Source organism: Triplophysa rosa, linkage group LG14, assembly GCF_024868665.1.
Source record: "Triplophysa rosa linkage group LG14, Trosa_1v2, whole genome shotgun sequence".
Lineage (NCBI taxonomy): Eukaryota > Metazoa > Chordata > Actinopteri > Cypriniformes > Nemacheilidae > Triplophysa > Triplophysa rosa.
Window position 1 is genome coordinate 1,526,530 of NC_079903.1, and position 18,795 is coordinate 1,545,324.

Genomic DNA, 18,795 nt, shown 5'->3' on the forward strand with positions numbered 1-18,795 from the left:
GTGAATTGTGTCCACAGCGATGAGGTGCTGCCATCCATCCATAATGACAAACATTACCCGTGTGAGCTGGTGGGCACATGGAATACCTGGTATGGAGAACAAGACCAGGCTGGTAGGACACACCACCCTTCACTCTAAGGAATATTTTAACAAGCACAAAACATACTACAGTATATAAATCTACAACTTAATATTAATCAGCTGAATCTTTTTTCCTGGGTTGTCAGATGACAATATCTGCAAGCCATCATTATTCAAAATGTGCTTAAACATTATAACTCTTAACAGTAACTCTATTAACTATATATAATAAACAAAATGTACAGTACAGTATTTTCTGCTAGGATTTTATGGAACTGTGGTGCAAGCTTATAGCCTGTAGATTAAGAATTTTATTATCAAGATCTTAATAAGATGCTACCGTTCTGCTTGATATGAGGACATGTTCTTGTATTGCATCTGAAATAGTTCTTTACAGGTCCAGTGTATGAAATTTAGCGGCATCTAGCGATAAGGTTTCGAATTGCAACCAACGGCTCACTCCACCCCTCCCTTTTGAAGCAACATGGCGGCTGAAGGCGCGGTCACATTGGACTTTGATCATGTGAAATTTCTTTGCAGAGCCCTGCGTGCATGGGTTGCAACCATAGCAACCAGAAAAATGCTGATAAAAAACGTTGGGTATTGGTTTATTTACACATTGTGGATTCTGACGTATTTGCAGTATTGTTTTTGTTTTCGTTGTTTTGTCACCAAACTTGAACAAAAAGCAAAAAGACTAGTGTGACCGTGCGATGACACCGGACTAATAGGTCGTCACGTTTTCGTTTCTTTACTGAAGGAGATAACGTAATCATGCTCTGTAGAGCAGTTTGTCTTTTTAGGGCTACTGTAGAAATAATATAGTGAATGGACCTTTTTCACGTTTCCGGGCTTCTCAGCAGCGGAAGTCGTCATAGATGGGTCAACTTCTATAGCGGTGAATAAGAGACTACCACAAATATATTTTTGCAATACGTCTCGGAGACGTATGCTGTCAGATGTCATATAGACCTCTAAAAGACGTCTGTAAGATGTTTATGATTTAGAATGGATGTTAAACAGCTCTTTCTAAGATGTTTAGCAGATGTTTTTACACAGCAGATTTTATCAGATCTTTAACGGACATCTTACAGACGTATGTGTGCTAGCTAGGCCACATTGTCTGACAAAATCATTATACACCTCGGTTAAGGAGCGGAAGTATTTGGAAGTATTACTGCATTTGTCTAATCCAGCGCAGTGCCCCTGTCTGGTTAATAAACTATGTGCATACAGAAGTATGTTCATGTTCTTATGTCGTAAACAGTCAGTGACATGTTTTGGGAAATGCTATTTGCACTAATTTATTGACAAGTCAGCTGTGGTGCGGTGAACTAAATACGTTGTGGATTTAATGGCACTTACTGCAGAGAGAAAAGACAGAGAAGGACTGTAGTAAAGTTCGTGTAGGTGAGAAGGAAGAGATCGGGGTCAGGTTGTCTACTGGAGAGAAAGATATGTTTATTCACAAAATTATATCTCAGTCTAATGCTGACGCTGCGCGTCTCTGTTTCCAGCCTCCGTATTCCACTGGAGCTGACGATCCTCTCGTGAAGCAGTCCTCTTACTGGCACTGGCTCTGTCTCTCTCTCTCTCTCTCTCTGGTAGACTCTGCTGGCTCTCACACACCCGGCTCCTGTCTCCGAGCTGTTTATATGCATCCCCACACCAATCACTGGAATAGAGGACAGCTGATCATCATTTGCACTTCGCACCCCATTTACTCACCACTCTTCTCTCAGCCTTCTCTCCCGCTGCAGACCTTGCTAAATCACACACCCCTTGCCACATACCCCCACCGCCCGACTCAGGCCGGGGAGCCCTCCGGCCTGCAGCCTCCCCCCTCCCCCTTCGCCTGGAGAGGAAGTCGGCCACAGCCATCTGTGCCCCCGGCCTGTGGATCACCTTAAATTTAAATGGCTGTAAAGCCAGATACCAACGGGTGATCCGCGTGTTGGTATCTTTCATGCGGTGGAGCCATTGGAGGGGCGCGTGATCCGACCAGAGGGTGAATTCCCGCCCCAGGAGATAATACCGGAGGGTGAGAACGGCCCACCTGATCGCCAGACACTCTTTCTCGATGGTGCTGTACTTAGCCTCCCTCTTTGAGAGCTTGCGGCTAATATACAGCACCGGCCGCTCCTCTCCCCCCATCTCCTGGGACAGGACAGCTCCCAGCCCTCTGTCCGACGCGTCGGTCTGCAGAAAAAAAGGAAGAGAAAAATTAGGCGAGTGTAAGAGCGGCCCGCCGCACAGGGCAGCCTTAACTTGGGTAAAAGCCTGCTGGCACCGCTCCGTCCACTGGACCGGATCTGGTGCCTCCTTTTTAGTGAGATCAGTCAGCGGGCTGGCAAGCTCCGAATAATTGGGCACAAACCTCCTGTAATATCCCGCCAGCCCCAGAAACTGTCTCACCTCCTTTTTGGTCTTAGGCCTCGGGCAGGTCGCAACCGCTGCCGTCTTGTTAATTTGGGGACGCACCTGCCCATGACCCAAGTGGAAGCCCAGATACCTGACCTCCACCCGCCCAACCGCACACTTCTTCGGGTTGGCCGTGAGCCCGGTCTCCCTCAGCGTCCCCAGGACCGCCCTCAGGTGCTCCATATGCCGCTGCCAATCATTGCTGTAGATGATAATATCATCCAGATAGGCAGCCGCATATGTTGCATGTGGCCGGAGGATGCGGTCCATGAGGCGCTGGAAGGTGGCCGGAGCTCCGAACAAGCCGAACGGAAGGGTGACAAATTGGTGCAATCCGAACGGCGTGGTAAAGGCTGTCTTCTCTTTAGACACTGGGGAAAGGGGGATCTGCCAATATCCCTTCGTCAAATCCAGCGTCGAAAAAAAACGAGCGGTGCCTAGCCGATCTAACAACTCGTCAATCCTCGGCATGGGATACGCGTCAAATTTCGACACGGCATTCACCTTGCGATAGTCTACACAGAACCGTATCGAGCCGTCCGTTTTAGGGACTAAAACTATCGGGCTCGCCCAGTCACTGTTAGACTCTTCTATTACCCCCAACTTCAACATCGCGTCTAATTCCCCCTGAACCACCTTTTTCTTGTGTTCAGGTAACCGGTAGGGTCTACTTCGTACCACTATCCCCGGCTCGGTCTCAATGTGGTGCTGAATAAGGTTCGTGCGACCAGGCAGGGGGGAGAACACATCCGCAAATTCCGCCTGCAGGCGGGCCACATCCGTGAGCTGCGAGGGTGAGAGGTGATCTCCCCCCGGGGCCAGGGCGAGGGATTGATGTTTAACATTCGCCTCCGGCCCGAGATCATCCTCTCCCGTTACCACCGTCGCCAACATCACGGACTCCTCCTCACTCCATTTTTTAAGGAGGTTGAGGTGGTAAATTTGCCGTGCTCCCCGCCTGTCTGTTCGTACGACCTCATAATCGAGATCCCCTACCTGCCGTGTAACCTCAAAGGGTCCTTGCCACTTTGCAAGTAATTTTGAACTGGAAGTAGGGAGTAATACAAGTACCTTCTCTCCCGGAGTGAATTTTCGCAAGTTGGTTCCCCTATTATACCCGCGGCTCTGCTTGTCCTGGGCCTGTAACAAATTCTCCATAGATAGCCGCCCCAGTGTATGGAGTTTTGTTCTCAGGTCCATGACATACTGAATTTCATTTTTGCTCGTGGACGGCCCGTCCTCCCAGGTTTCCTTCAATACGTCCAGCACCCCTCGAGGTTGCCGCCCGTAAAGAAGCTCAAACGGGGAAAACCCTGTGGAGGCTTGCGGGACCTCCCGTACCGCGAACAATAGGGGTTCCAACCACTTATCCCAATTTTTGGCGTCCTCGTGTACGAACTTACGAATCATGGTCTTTAATGTGCGATTAAACCGCTCCACCAGGCCGTCTGTTTGTGGGTGAAAGACGCTGGTCCGGATCGATTTAATGCCCAATAATTCGTATAGCTCGCGCAGTGTGCGTGACATGAACGCCGTGCCTTGATCCGTGAGGACCTCGCGGGGGATCCCCACCCGGGAGATGATACGAAACAGAGCCTCCGCAACACACTTTGCCGAAATGTTGCGCAAGGCTACTGCCTCGGGATATCGGGTTGCATAGTCCACTATGACTAAAGCAAACCGATGTCCCCGTGCTGATCGTTCTAATGGCCCGATGAGGTCCATCCCAATTCGTTCGAAGGGGACCTGCATCAACGGAAGAGGGCGCAATGGCGCTTTTGGTGTGGCCGGTGGATTCACCAACTGACATTCACGGCAAGACGCGCACCACCTGCGCACATTGTCGTGAATGCCCGGCCAAAAAAACCGGGCCATGAGACGATTTAATGTGTTAGTTTGCCCCAGATGTCCTGCCATTGGATTACAATGAGCCGCCTGAAAAAGCATTTCCCGGCGGCTCTTTGGAACTAATAATTGGGTTATATCCTCTTTGGTCTGAGCGTCTTGGGCCACTCGATATAACCGATTGTTCCGAAGTGCAAAATAGGGGTAGGCGAGAGGTCGGGCAGGCTGCACCGGCTGCCCGTCAATGGACGAGACATGCTCAAAAGCCCGTTTTAAGGTCTCGTCCTGGGCCTGCTCCAGGGGAAAGTCATCGCGGTCCGAGAGGATCAGCCTCTCGATCCCGCTTTCTCCTCCCCCGGAGCCAGACCCCTGCGAGCCGGGTTCTGTACTGCCCACCTGCACGAGCCCTCGCCTCCCCCGGTTTCCCTTTCCCCAAGCAACATCCGTGCATAAAACCCTTAATAATTCTGGAAAAGCAGGCCAATTCGTCCCTAGAATTAACGGATGTCGGAGGTGCGGATTAACGGCCACCTCAACTCTATGCTTTTTCCCTTTAAATTTGATCAACATCGACATGAGGGGATATTGAACCACATCCCCGTGCACACACACCGTACCTTAACCGCGCGGCCTTTATCCCATGCCACGGATCGAATCAGGCTTTGATGGATCGAGGTCTGGTTGCAACCGGAATCCACCAGAGCCCGATAGGTACCCCCCCCAATACTCACTGGTATCTGGTACTCGCCAGCCTGACCGGGGGCAGCCTGAGGCGCGTCCGGGACCCGAACCATTAACCCCACATCCATCATGGGACAAAGGTAGAGAAAATGGTCCGGATCCCCGCAGCGCCAACAGGCCGGCCCAGACCTACCCGCCGCCCGGGCGGCAGAAAATGGGGGCGGTGCTTGGTGTGGGGAGGACGGAGACATGGGGTGGTGTTCCTCCAGCGCCGATCCGCCGGTGTGTCCCTGCATCCCGCTGGACCCATCATCGGGCCGAGGAACAGTCCCGCCCCGCCCCCGAGGCGGGAACCGCGGTGGACCCGGCGGCCGGACTCGAGGAGCCGGCACTGGTCGACTTGGAGGAGGTGTGGGGGTGTGTGAGAGCGAGGCCGATGGAATTGCCTCCCCGACCCCGGGGCACGTGACCAAATGGTCCTCCGCCAGCTGGATGGCCGAGTCCAGCGACGACGGCCGGTGGCACTGGACCCACGCAGCTGTCTGCCGGGGAAGACGGGTGGCAAACTGCTCCAGCACCACCCGGTCGACGATCTTCTCCACGTCGCCTTCCTCGACCCTCAGCCATCTGCGGCACGAGTCCCGGAGCTGCTGAGCGAGGGCGAAGGGTCGACCAGTTTCTGCCAAGCCCAGCGTCCGGAAACGCTGGCGATGCTCCTCTGGGCTCCGGCCGACCCGCTGTAGAATGGCCCTCCTCAGCTCATCGTAAACCAGGAGGCTCTCTGGGGCCAGCTGTTGCGCCGCCACCTGTGACTCTCCGGACAAGAGGGGGAGGAGCCGGATTGCCCACCTGTCCCTCGGCCAACCGCTGGACTCAGCAGCTTTCTCAAAAAGGCCGAGGAACGCCTCCGGCTCATCCTGGGGTCCCATCTTTGTCAGCCACAGGTGGGAACCCGATGCCACTTCCGTACGGCCCCCAGCCTGAACCTCCCGGTCCACCCAGCTCCGGAACGCCTCGCGGTCCTCTTTCTGGGCCTGGAGGATAGCCTGGAAGCGGGCCTCCTGGTCTGCCCTCAGCTGCAGAAGCGCCTGGTGTTGCTCGCGGTGGAGGACCGCGAGGGACGAGATGACGTCCGCAAACGGGGTTGCCGGCGGAGCTTGCATCTGGCCACGGCTTCCTACTTCCTTCTCCCGGGTTTCGGCACCACTGTAGTAAAGTTCGTGTAGGTGAGAAGGAAGAGATCGGGGTCAGGTTGTCTACTGGAGAGAAAGATATGTTTATTCACAAAATTATATCTCAGTCTAATGCTGACGCTGCGCGTCTCTGTTTCCAGCCTCCGTATTCCACTGGAGCTGACGATCCTCTCGTGAAGCAGTCCTCTTACTGGCACTGGCTCTGTCTCTCTCTCTCTCTCTCTCTGGTAGACTCTGCTGGCTCTCACACACCCGGCTCCTGTCTCCGAGCTGTTTATATGCATCCCCACACCAATCACTGGAATAGAGGACAGCTGATCATCATTTGCACTTCGCACCCCATTTACTCACCACTCTTCTCTCAGCCTTCTCTCCCGCTGCAGACCTTGCTAAATCACACACCCCTTGCCACAAGGACCATTCCAAAAATGTGTTTTGTTTATTGTGTAGTTTAGTCCGACGGGGCCAGATCGTATTTGGTTTTGTCTTTCTCTACTGCCCGTGTACGCTCCGTTGAAGCTGCGCGTGAGCTGAGGTGTGCGCTGTCTAAACTGTCCGTGTGATGCACCGTACCCGCACTTGAGTTGCGCCTTTTTGTTCAGATAACATCACAATGTTATTATTTTATTATATTATGAAATTTGTGAATTAATTCAGAATTGTCCACATCGCAGTGCATCTAAGAATTGTTTCCCCCCACCCCATAGATCAGTGTGTGTAGTCAAGTTGTGTTTGGGTAATTGTGGGTTCTTTTATTGAGTAGTCTGTGCAGAAATCCAAGTAATTCCAAATGATATACAAACTTTGTGTTACTGCTGATGGATTTTAACATTCATATCTATTTTTTATACAGTGCACCTGTGGCGGTACAGAGGAGGATATCCAGCTCTCACTGAAGTCATGAGTAAACTGAGAAATAACAAGGTACGTTTTCTCTGTATGCTAAGTTTGTGAAGGCCAAACCTCAACTTATTGCCTTTTTGCGCTGCATCTGCACATTGATTAGATGTACACCAAGATCAAAAGCACGGTATGTCTGTCGGTACCTATTCACTTCCATTGTACGAACACAAAACCAATGCAAATCCATGGGTACTACCATTGACCTTGAGGATGTCCGCCATTGATGGGTACCGCCATTGATTTCCTCTTTTTTTGATGTGAAGCCGCTATAATCTCCACACCGGGAGTGATCCCCGTCTGACTCTGTGATGAATGGAATACAAACGCCACCTGCTCATGATTACTCTGTGAATACTCTTTCACAGTGAGTAGGACACAATAAAGATGTGAATCGAGAACGAGAACATTACACGATTGATTACTCGCCTATAAGATATGTTGCTGCTGACTGACAATGAGTTTCACTCTTGCACACAACGCAGAGTATTCCAGCCATCTGACTTTTATCATCATTTTCTTTCCATTTTTTTTTAAACAAGTCAGACAAACTGCAGGTCTGAACACACCCTTACAACAACTGCTTTGTGTTGAATAATAATGTTGGTTAATTTATGGACGTTTTTACCGTGTTCATACAGTCTAATGTATGTTGTGTTCCCCACACAGATGTTCATGGAATACAGGAATGAGAGGGGGAAAATGCTTCTCTCCCGTAGGAATCAGCTCCTTCTGGAGTTCAGCTTCTGGAATGAGCCCGTGCCACGCAGCGGGTCAAATATATATGAGCTCCGATCCTACCAGTTGAGAGTCAGTATCTCCTTTTATCCTTGCTTCTTTCTCATAAACCGTTGCCTTAGATTTATGGCTGTCGTTTTTGTTTTTGCAGCCCGGTACCATGATTGAATGGGGCAATAATTGGTAAGCAACCTGTAAATACAGGACATACATTTAACGATCAGTAAGTTTCAATAGTTTTGCACTATGGCCCGAGGGACCCACCTACACTGTAAAAAAAAAACTATAGAATCTACTCAATACAATTGAGTTTTATTGACTATTTGCACTCAGTTTGTAAGGGTACATTCTATTCAATATTTTTGAGTTATTACTCACTCTGAGTGATAACACACTAAAAGAATGGTATAATGTCTAACCCCTACATTACACAACTGATTACTTAAAATTGAGTAAAATGAAGCCTTTGACAGCAAGCAACGTTCATCTATTATTAAATATATATAAAGGTCAAACACAAAAGATCGAATCATTTACCTTTAATGAACAACAGGGCTGTGTATTCGCAAAAGCCCTTGCGATACGAACCATGTCACGATACAATATATTACAATCTAAAGAGAAAATGTAAAAAGAAAATAAAGCTGAACAAACAACTTGCTGTGGACCACCTGGGGTATTTTTTAACATCCCACCAATAGATTCCATCACTTACCAGTATACATGATTATAGTTTCCATTAAAACCAATACAATTCCCATTGTAACCTACATGTCGGCTCTGGAAGCTGGAGCAGAACGCTCGCTCATGCTTGAGACACTGGTATACAGGTGCTGGTCATATAATTAGAATATCATCAAAAAGTTGATTTATTTCACTAATTCCATTCAAAAAGTGAAACTTGTATATTATATTCATTCATTACACACAGACTGCTATATTTCAAATGTTTATTTCTTTTAATTTGATGATTATAACTGACAGTTAATGAAAATCCCAAATTCAGTATCTCAGAAAATTTGAATATTACTTAAGACCAATACAAAGAAAGGATTTTTAGAAATCTTGGCCAACTGAAAAGTATGAACATGTACAGCACTCAATACTTAGTTGGGGCTCCTTTTGCCTGAATTACTGCAGCAATGCGGCGTGGCATGGAGTCGATCAGTCTGTGGCACTGCTCAGGTGTTATGAGAGCCCAGGTTGCTCTGATAGTGGCCTTCAGCTCTTCTGCATTGTTGGGTCTGGCATATCGCATCTTCCTCTTCACAATACTCCATAGATTTTCTATGGGGTTAAGGTCAGGTGAGTTTGCTGGCCAATTAAGAACAGGGATACCATGGTCCTTAAACCAGGTACTGGTAGCTTTGGCACTGTGTGCAGGTGCCAAGTCCTGTTGGAAAATGAAATCTGCATCTCCATGAAGTTGGTCAGCAGCAGGAAGCATGAAGTGCTCTAAAACTTCCTGGTATACGACTGCGTTGACCTTGGACCTCAGAAAACACAGTGGACCAACACCAGCAGATGACATGGCACCCCAAACCATCACCGACTGTGGAAACTTTACACTGGACCTCAAGCAACGTGGATTCTGTGCCTCTCCTCTCTTCCACCAGACTCTGGAACCCTGATTTCCAAAGGAAATGCAAAATGTACTTTCATCAGAGAACATAACTTTGGACCACTCAGCAGCAGTCCAGTCCTTTTTGTCTTTAGCCCAGCTTCTGATGCTTCCTGCTGCTGACCAACTTTATGGAGATGCAGATTTCATTTTCCAACAGGACTTGGCACCTGCACACAGTGCCAAAGCTACCAGTACCTGGTTTAAGGACCATGGTATCCCTGTTCTTAATTGGCCAGCAAACTTGCCTGACCTTAACCCCATAGAAAATCTATGGGGTATTGTGAAGAGGAAGATGCGATATGACAGACCCAACAATGCAGAAGAGCTGAAGGCCACTATCAGAGCAACCTGGGCTCTCATAACACCCGAGCAGTGCAACAGACTGATCGACTCCATGTCACGCCGCATTGCTGCAGTAATTCAGGCAAAAGGAGCCCCAACTAAGTATTGAGTGCTGTACATGCTCATACTTTTCATGTTCATACTTTTCAGTTGGCCAAGATGTCTAAAAATCCTTTCTTTGTATTGGTCTTAAGTAATATTCTAATTTTCTGAGATACTGAATTTGGGATTTTCATTAGTTGTCAGTTATAATCATCAAATTAAAAGAAATAAACATTTGAAATATATCAGTCTGTGTGTAATGAATGAATATAATATACAAGTTTCACTTTTTGAATGGAATTAGTGAAATAAATCAACTTTTTGATGATATTCTAATTATATGACCAGCACCTGTATATCGTTAAAACCTGATTGAAAAAAATGTATCTATAGTAGAGGTTGTACTATTTGCTGTATCGATATTTTTCCACAGCCCTAATAAACAAGTAACAAACATTTTATTTCTACATACTTTGCACAGTTAATTCATTTCCAATAAGGTAAAACACCTGCAAGATTCCTCTGTTTCAGTCCTGAAGTATATTTATCTTGGTCAAAACATCTACTTGAATTCGTAACAGATCCTAGGATATGAACAGAATGTATTTTGAGCACCGTCACTCTCTCTGTGCTGTCATCTGACAAGAAAACACAGAAGCGCGCCGACTACAACCCTTTTGCTAGATATTACCATTATTTGAGATAACATTTGCTTAAACAACACATATCTTTAGCTCGACAGATTCTCTTTCTCCCAGTACAACGGAAGATGATGACTTAAATGCCTTCATTCCCACCTGGACGTTGACGCATGTGCACTTTACAGTCCCAGAAATAAAATTTCAGGCTAGATTTTACTTAAAATTTTAATGTTGTCATCCTTGGACAGACCAAAGTATCTATTTTTTTCCCCACACTAGTTCTTTCCTCTTTTCACTTACCTGCCCAGCTAAATATTGCCATAGAATCTTAGACTTTACAGTAATTATTCTCTCAGTAGTTGCAGCAGTGCTATTTTAATATATAAGTCTGGCCTCTCCCAAGGTTTTTTTATCCACTCTTACATACTGTACATATACATCTATAGTGGACTTTTGGTTCCTTGCCACCATTGCCACTGGCTTACTTACTGGGAGAGTGCTGATTTTGTTTAATCCATAAACATAAACGACTTGCGCATACATGCGCGTTAACATACTTTAACAAATCAATTCTTTCTGCACGATTTGGTATTATTGCGAATTGTTCTGGAATATTGTATTTTTAGGCTCCCAGTCCTAATAACAATATTTAAAATAATAATATACCTAAATTAAATATACGTACTTTAATTGAATAATTGACGCTTTAAATGCGTCTTACAATGAACACCTTTATTATTACTGGCGTTAATAAAAGAAACACACAGCAAAACAGGGGGGAATGCGGTCTATTAAAACGACAAACCTCAATCTTAACAGCATTTTAGAATTTACTTTTGGAAACATAAGCTTGAACAAAGTAGCTGCGTTTTAATTCAAAGGCCGCATCCTCTAGAGGTCGCATTTGTCGGCCGTATTTCAGGTTTCATTTCAGAAAAGCAACAATTACATTTCAAGGTGAGAATGACACTACAATGATTACGTCTTACAGGAAATAAATGTTAAGAAAACCTTGATGACATGCCGCCGACAAAGTAGCAGCTAGTGTCAGGCTTTAGGCTCATGCAGTGTGCACGGGACAGTAATCCAGCAGAGACAAGCAAATCACGAAGGGGTTTGAGCGAGCGACGCTGAGCATATTGAGCGAGTGGAATTTTTAAAAATGCGCTCTAGGCTCCATGAGAAATAGTACCGTTCCGCTCCCTGCTACAATCTCGCTCCGCTCAAATGGGTAGTGTGGGTAACATGTACCCATTCTTATTTATTAAACTTGCAAACTAATATACTTAAGTAAAATCTAAATGATTTAAATAGGTTGATTTGACCACCCTCCAGAATCATTTTTTACAGCACAGCATTCTCAACCGTATTCCACATTGCTCTCATTATAATTTTTCTTCAGGGCTCGAGCTATTGGCTACCGCCAGCATAACCATGAAGCAGTCGGTGGCTTCTTCTCTCAGATAGGAAGCTTGTATATGGTTCATCATCTCTGGGGTAAGATATATACATACATACATACATATATAACATTACTGTTTAATAATCAAATAATTTAATAAGGCCTTTGAAATAGACCAGGGTTCCTCAAATCTTGCCCTGGAGGGCCAATGCCCTCCAACCCTGATCAAACACACCCGAGCAAGCTAATCAAGGTCTTCAGGATCACTAGAAAATCACATGCGAGTGAGTTTGATCGGGGTTTGAGCTTAACTCTGCTGGGCGCTGGACCCCCAGAAACAGATTTGAGAAACCCTGGAATAAACCCTGGATGCACAAATGATCTTTCTGAAAATTCCAAAGACACCTCATCGGTTGCCATACATTTAAACTTCCACGAATGTTTTCACAACCTTTTATTAATTTCAGACAGCTCGAGCCAAATGCAAAGACAGATATGGGCACTCGAGTTAGTGACTTGGACTCGAGTCACACTCAAGTAGCATTTTAAAAGACTTCAGACTCGACCTGAAATGACTTCAGACTTGACTCGACAAAAAAATTTAGTCTTTTATCCTTGACTTACTGATATTATAAGGAAAGAATGTGTATGGTGGTAAATATAACTTTTATCATAGAATTTCGTGACGGACGTTTCACCGCGTATTCCGCGTAAACTTCAGTCACATGAAACATGGCGGGAGCCTCGGCAATGTGTCAGAATCAGGAACTTAGGGAAGATCGGCTAAATGCAAAGAATGTGGTAAAATAATTAAAGACACCGGAACGACAACATTAACGTTTGTGTATGCATTCTTAGATCCCTAATAAAGTTTAGTCATGTATAGCAAGCTATTATACTGTGATGTGACGTCACAGGTATTTAGGGTATTAAAAATTGAGCCTTTAAAACTAGCACTGTTTTTAGCAATATTTTCGTAGAATGTGAATGTGGCTTTTTCTGAGTGAGTTGTATGAGAGATAAAGAAAGATATTAATGCGTATAGTTTGTCCCATATTTTTGATATATGTAACGTTAATCAGCATGCATAGTACAATTTTATGCTGACTTAAATCAACTGGAATATTTTCTGATAAAGCGTGACTGGCATTATCTTGCGTGTCAGTTAGCGACTATAGTGTCCCTGGTTTTCCAAACATCATATGTTTTCTCTATATAAAACAACTTTGTAAATAGGATTTTTGTAAATACTATTTTCAATAAGGCATGAAATGACTTGAGACTTGACTCAGACTCTAGCTGAATGACTTCAGACTTGATTCAGACTCTAGCTGAAAGACTTGTGAACATCTCTGTGCAAAGAACTCCAATAGCCATAGGCCTATAGGCCTACAAATCCCAAAACAATCTTTTATCCTTTTCCATAAGTTTTTTTTTTCAATTTTGGATCGTTAATTCCACCTTGACTGAAGTAATTTATATGTTGCTCATGTTTTTGGCACATGTTCCTATGTACGTTTTGTGGCACGAGCACTCTCGAAAGTTTCTGTTAAATGTGTCCACTTTATTTTTCAATGCGCAAGTAAATCACATGACGTACTTCCTTTAAATGTGTGAGACTTCCGTTTCATTAGCCGGCAGGTTAGAAACAATGGATTGTCAGCACGTACAAAACATTATGAACTGTAATGGTAAATATTTAGCACACCTGCCGTTGGGAGGATGATATAAACAAGTGGCCTGACATACTGTATCACATGAAGACATGTATATTTATTTTGTGTTGTTGCTCTGAGTTTACGGGTCTTAGAGGCACAATTATAAAAGCATAGACAGCAACGCAACTGACATTCAAAGCGCAGCATGTTACTTTGCTGTCTATGGGCAGGAGTCAGAAAGCTCTTGAACTAGGGGTGTAACGATACTTTGTATTACGATATTTTTCGATGCAAAAATGTTACGATGCGCATCGTAGAGAGATGGGGATATTTTACGATAAGTTTAATTCTATTCGTTCAGCGGTCAAGACGCTACCTACTCTGCGCCAGTGTGTCACGTGTGCTTATCTCACATATGCGGTAGTGATGGGAATTATGATTCATTTGAGTGATTTGTTCTTTTTCAGTTCGTTCACCAAAATGATTCGTTCAGATTCGTTCAGTGACCATTTCTATAATACGCCAGCAGGTGGCGAAAAATAGTTGTGTTATGTCAACGAACATATTAATGGACGTATAAACTGATTACAGGCTTTATTAAAATGTGTCTCTGATCTACTCATTAAATAAATAAAATAAGTCTAAATAAGTGGTTAATTGTTTGGTCATTTACACATTCATAAATCTGGGATTATGTTAAACGTGAAGTTTATGTATTTTAAATAAACAAGCGTGCAAAGTAGCCTACCTGTAACTGCGCTTTGCATCCGCTTTCTGCTGATTGCTGAACGAGACTCACGTGCTAAATGACCGACCTACTGTGTACACTCTCGTTCATTTCGTTCAGTTCATTCACGAACGAGATCTCTCTCTCTCTCGTTCAGACTCAACAGCGATTTGGTCAGTGTGGGCGTATTCGTTCAGTGGAAGATCTAACCAATGACATGTCCCTTCACAGCCGAAATTGGAATGCTATTTGCTGACGTGACGCGAATGAGAGCTAACCAATACTATTTTGTTTTACAGTTTTTAGAGAAGTGCATGACATGAACTAAACGTAATGAAGTCACAATAATAAATGATACAAAAAATGATACAAAACGCACCCAAAACACCTGTGCTTGCAGTACAATAACTGAGTAAACAGGGCTTGACATTTTCCATGCAATAAAAATGACAATGTTAATTTGTCTTTGTTACATTTAACCATCATCTTGCATTATTTAATTATTTTCGTAAGGATCTTTACATTGTGTCCGTTTCTGTACTTGTTGAACATGAGACCACATCTTTCATTTCGTTTACAACGCAGAAGTACCCAGCAAACACAGAACGTTCCCCTAACGTTAGTTTTTGGTTCCCTTTTGGTTATTTTTTTGGGAACCAATAAATAACGTTCTAAGAACGTTCTTTTCAGGTTTTATTTTTTGCAACCAGAAAATAACATTCCCAGAATGTTGCAGGCTGTTTTTTTTAAATAACGTTCTCTGATGGTTATTTATTTATATTTAAAAAATAACCATCAGAGAACATTATTTTCTGGTTATTTTCTGGTTGCAAAAAATAACCAGAAAATAATGTTCTCTGATGGTTTTTTTTTTTTTTCTTTTTTTGCAACCAGAAAGTAACGTTCCCTGATGGTTATTTTCTGGTTATTTTTTTGCAACCAGAAAATAACGTTCCCTGATGGTTCTTTTTTTGGCTATTTTTTATGGTAAAAATAGTCAAAACTGGTAAATGTCAGTGACATGTGCAATACATAATTTATAAGATCACATTGAAAACCAAATGAAATTAATAAATGTGCCCTTTAATGGCTGAAAATAATAAACTAGTTAAGCTAAATGAAAATACAATCATCTATATCCATGTGTATTTCTTTAGTGTGGTTGTCTGTTACTGTATGTGTGTGCGCTCGAGCATGTGCATTCTCCGCTCTGCCGCGCACTTCCATCATTTAAAAATTAACGGTCATTTCGTTTTACCTCACCGACTAACACATTAGTATAGCGGTTTATTTATTTTAATTTTGTATTTAAAAACGTACAGATTTGAGAGTAGACTTATATTTTCGTGATTTTCGATTGATTTGACATCTAAATCAACAGACCATGATGAATGGACTGAAACTCAGGGCTTTTGATTGTTATATCTAAAGACAGAGCCGCACTATACTTCTGTGGTGAGAAGAATATTGTTAGCCTGAAGATAATTAAATGTTTATTCTTCTGTCAATAAAAATCTGCTTTAAATATTGTGATGAAGTTGGTTGGTTATTTTGGTTATTGGTTATTTTATTTCGATATCTATAATGTCTGATGTTGAGGTAGGCCTACACACAGTGTGGTTTTATTAGAAATGATATACTGTGCTGTTTAAATGGAAAATTAGGCTACTTCAGTGATGAAAAAGGAATTATTAGGCTAAAAGAATAATCTAATGCATTGATTTCATCCTCCATATTGTGTGGGATGATGTATTTTACTTATTTTAATTAGATTAACGTTAGACAAGCGATGGATAAAAACACAGCATGGATGTATTCATTACTGATGTGTAAACGGACCGAGAAAAATATGTTAGGCTAACGTTCTGGGAACGTTCCCCTAACGTTAGTTTATGGTTCCTAGAAAGTTTTTTTTAAGGTTTGTTTTTGGTTATCTTTACGGAAATAAAACGTTAGTTTCATGGTTTCTATAACGTTAGGGTAACGTTCCCCTAACGTTAGTTTTTGGTTCCCAGAACGTTATGGGAACCAGAAACTAACGTTCTATTAACGTAAAGAAAACTTTCCTGGAGAACCAAAAACGAACCTTAGAAAATAACGTTCTGGGAACCAAAAACTAACATTAGGGAAACGTTCTGGGAACCAAAAACTAACATTAGGGGAACATTCTGGGAACCAAAAATTGTTAGCTGGGTAACAGCTCGTTCACGAATGAGAATCAGCGGGTCCTTTCGTTCACTTACTAACGAGATGACTGATTCAGACTCAAACACAGGTTCGTTCGTTCGTTCAGTGAAGGGCGTATTCGTTCAGTACATTCAACCAATCATATGCTCTGTCAAAGCTCACTCTCGAACGCCATTGGCTCATGCTTTAGACACTCTTTTAAGCCAAGACGCTCTGTGCTCGAGGGAGAGATTTCAGTGAACGAGAAATATGAGTCATTGCATTTCGTGAACGAGAACGATTTGTTCACTTAAAAGATTTGTTCAAAAAGAACGATTCGTTCACGAATGAAACATCACTAATATGCGGTAGAGAGGGAAGCACAAGACACAATCTGTGTCTCCAAGTGGTTTACAAAGCGTCATATTTTCCTTCACAATCGCCGGTAAAACACAGCAAACTTGAAGCGTGACTGCAGGCGAGTCACCCCGAAACTCATTACAAAGGCAGCACAAACGTTTTTAAATGCCAATGTTAATTTATCCGCTAACGTGAGTGAGCTGCTGCATAATGTGATATGCAACATAAAGTAAGCCAAAAGAAACCAGCGCTGTTCCGAGCAGAGAAGCGATGAAGTGAGTCGTACTGTATATTAAAAGATCGAATGACATGCTAAAAAACAAGTATGTGATTTGCATGATTGAAGAAATGTTATACAGTTTATGTAATATGTCTTTTTGAAAGATTTTTCTCATTCATTACCGTCTCAAGCAAAGACAGCGCAGCTTCAAAGAGACACGAGCCAATAGCGCTTGAGCTCTGTCAGAGCGTTTCATTGGTTGAATGTACTGAATGAACACGCCCTTCACTGAACGAACGAGTCAATTGAGTCAAAATGAGACGGAGTGAACTGCTACATGTCGTTCATGGTCTAATATTCTCTGTGTTACAACAATGCATATCCAGTAGTTACTCAACTTTTCTGAAAAATAAAGGTAATGGCCTGGTTTAATTTAATTCCAAGGTAAAGTAAATTATGTCAAAACAGTTAAATCTTTGTATGGAACATTTAATTACACCAATTAAATGAGTTAATACAGATAGATTTTAGTAGACTAATATAATGTAGATTTCGTCGACTAAAAATAGACTCAAACTATGATAAATTGGGATGACTAAAACTAAATCAAAATTTGCTGTAAAAATTGACACTGATCTTAATTCTAATTTCAGTTAAGCCTTAAAATGTGAAAATTCTTTATTAAATTGTATGTGCAACAAAATAAATTACTGAAAATGTTAATATTTTGAAAATAAATGTTTGAATTTTTTATTTTGTTCAAAATATTGAGATGTGTATCGTATCGTGAACCCAGCATCGAGATATGTACCGAATCATCAGCTGAGTGTATGGTTACACCCCTATCTTGAACCTCATCAAAACGGTCTTAATTTGCATTCCAAAGATGAATGGACATCCTAGGGTTGTTGAACAACTTGAGCGTAATTCGTGGCAGAATTTTCTTTTTTTTTCAGTTTTCCATGAACTCGTGTAAATGAAGCGTTGTTCACATTAAGTGTTTTAAAACATACTGTACAGTACAGTGTGAGTCTGTGGAGTGCTGGACTATGAAATACACAGCGAATTGATGTTTTTACAGACCCACTGAACTGCCTTGGAAGGCGCGGCATTATTTGATGTGTTGACGTAATTTCAACTGAAAAATGCAGAGAGCAATCATTTTGATCACTTTTATAGTCAAAACCGCTGAATTCATGCATTTCCTGTTCATTAGAAATGTACCAAATGCGCTCTCTCCGCTATAAATGTAACGTTCCTTCTTAGCCAAATATGTACCCTGCCAATTGAATCGTGAATAAGCTACTATTTTACATTTACGCATTTGGCAGACGCTTTTAACCAAAGCGACTTACATTGCATTGTATTATACATTTGTTTCTGACTATGTGCAATCCCCTGGGATCGAACCCATGACCTTGGCATTGTTAGTGCCATGCTCTAACCACTGAGCTGCAGGAAAGCTGTTTTTTGGGCTCATATATGTGTAAAATCGACTCACAAGCCATGAACCTCACCGCACGTCACGGTGATAGTAAATGTGCGAAAAAGGGGTTGAAATGATGCACTGCTTCCATAGTAAAGGGGGCGGGACTCCTTTGATTCTAAAGAACATTTGATTTGACAAGAACTTTGACAAGAGGCTGAAGTGTAGCGTGATGTCATAGAATTTCTAGGTTTTTTTGAGTGCACGTGCGAGACGGTCCGTTTTGAATGCTTATATTTTCTAAATGCAAATTTTGTCCGCGCTTAGA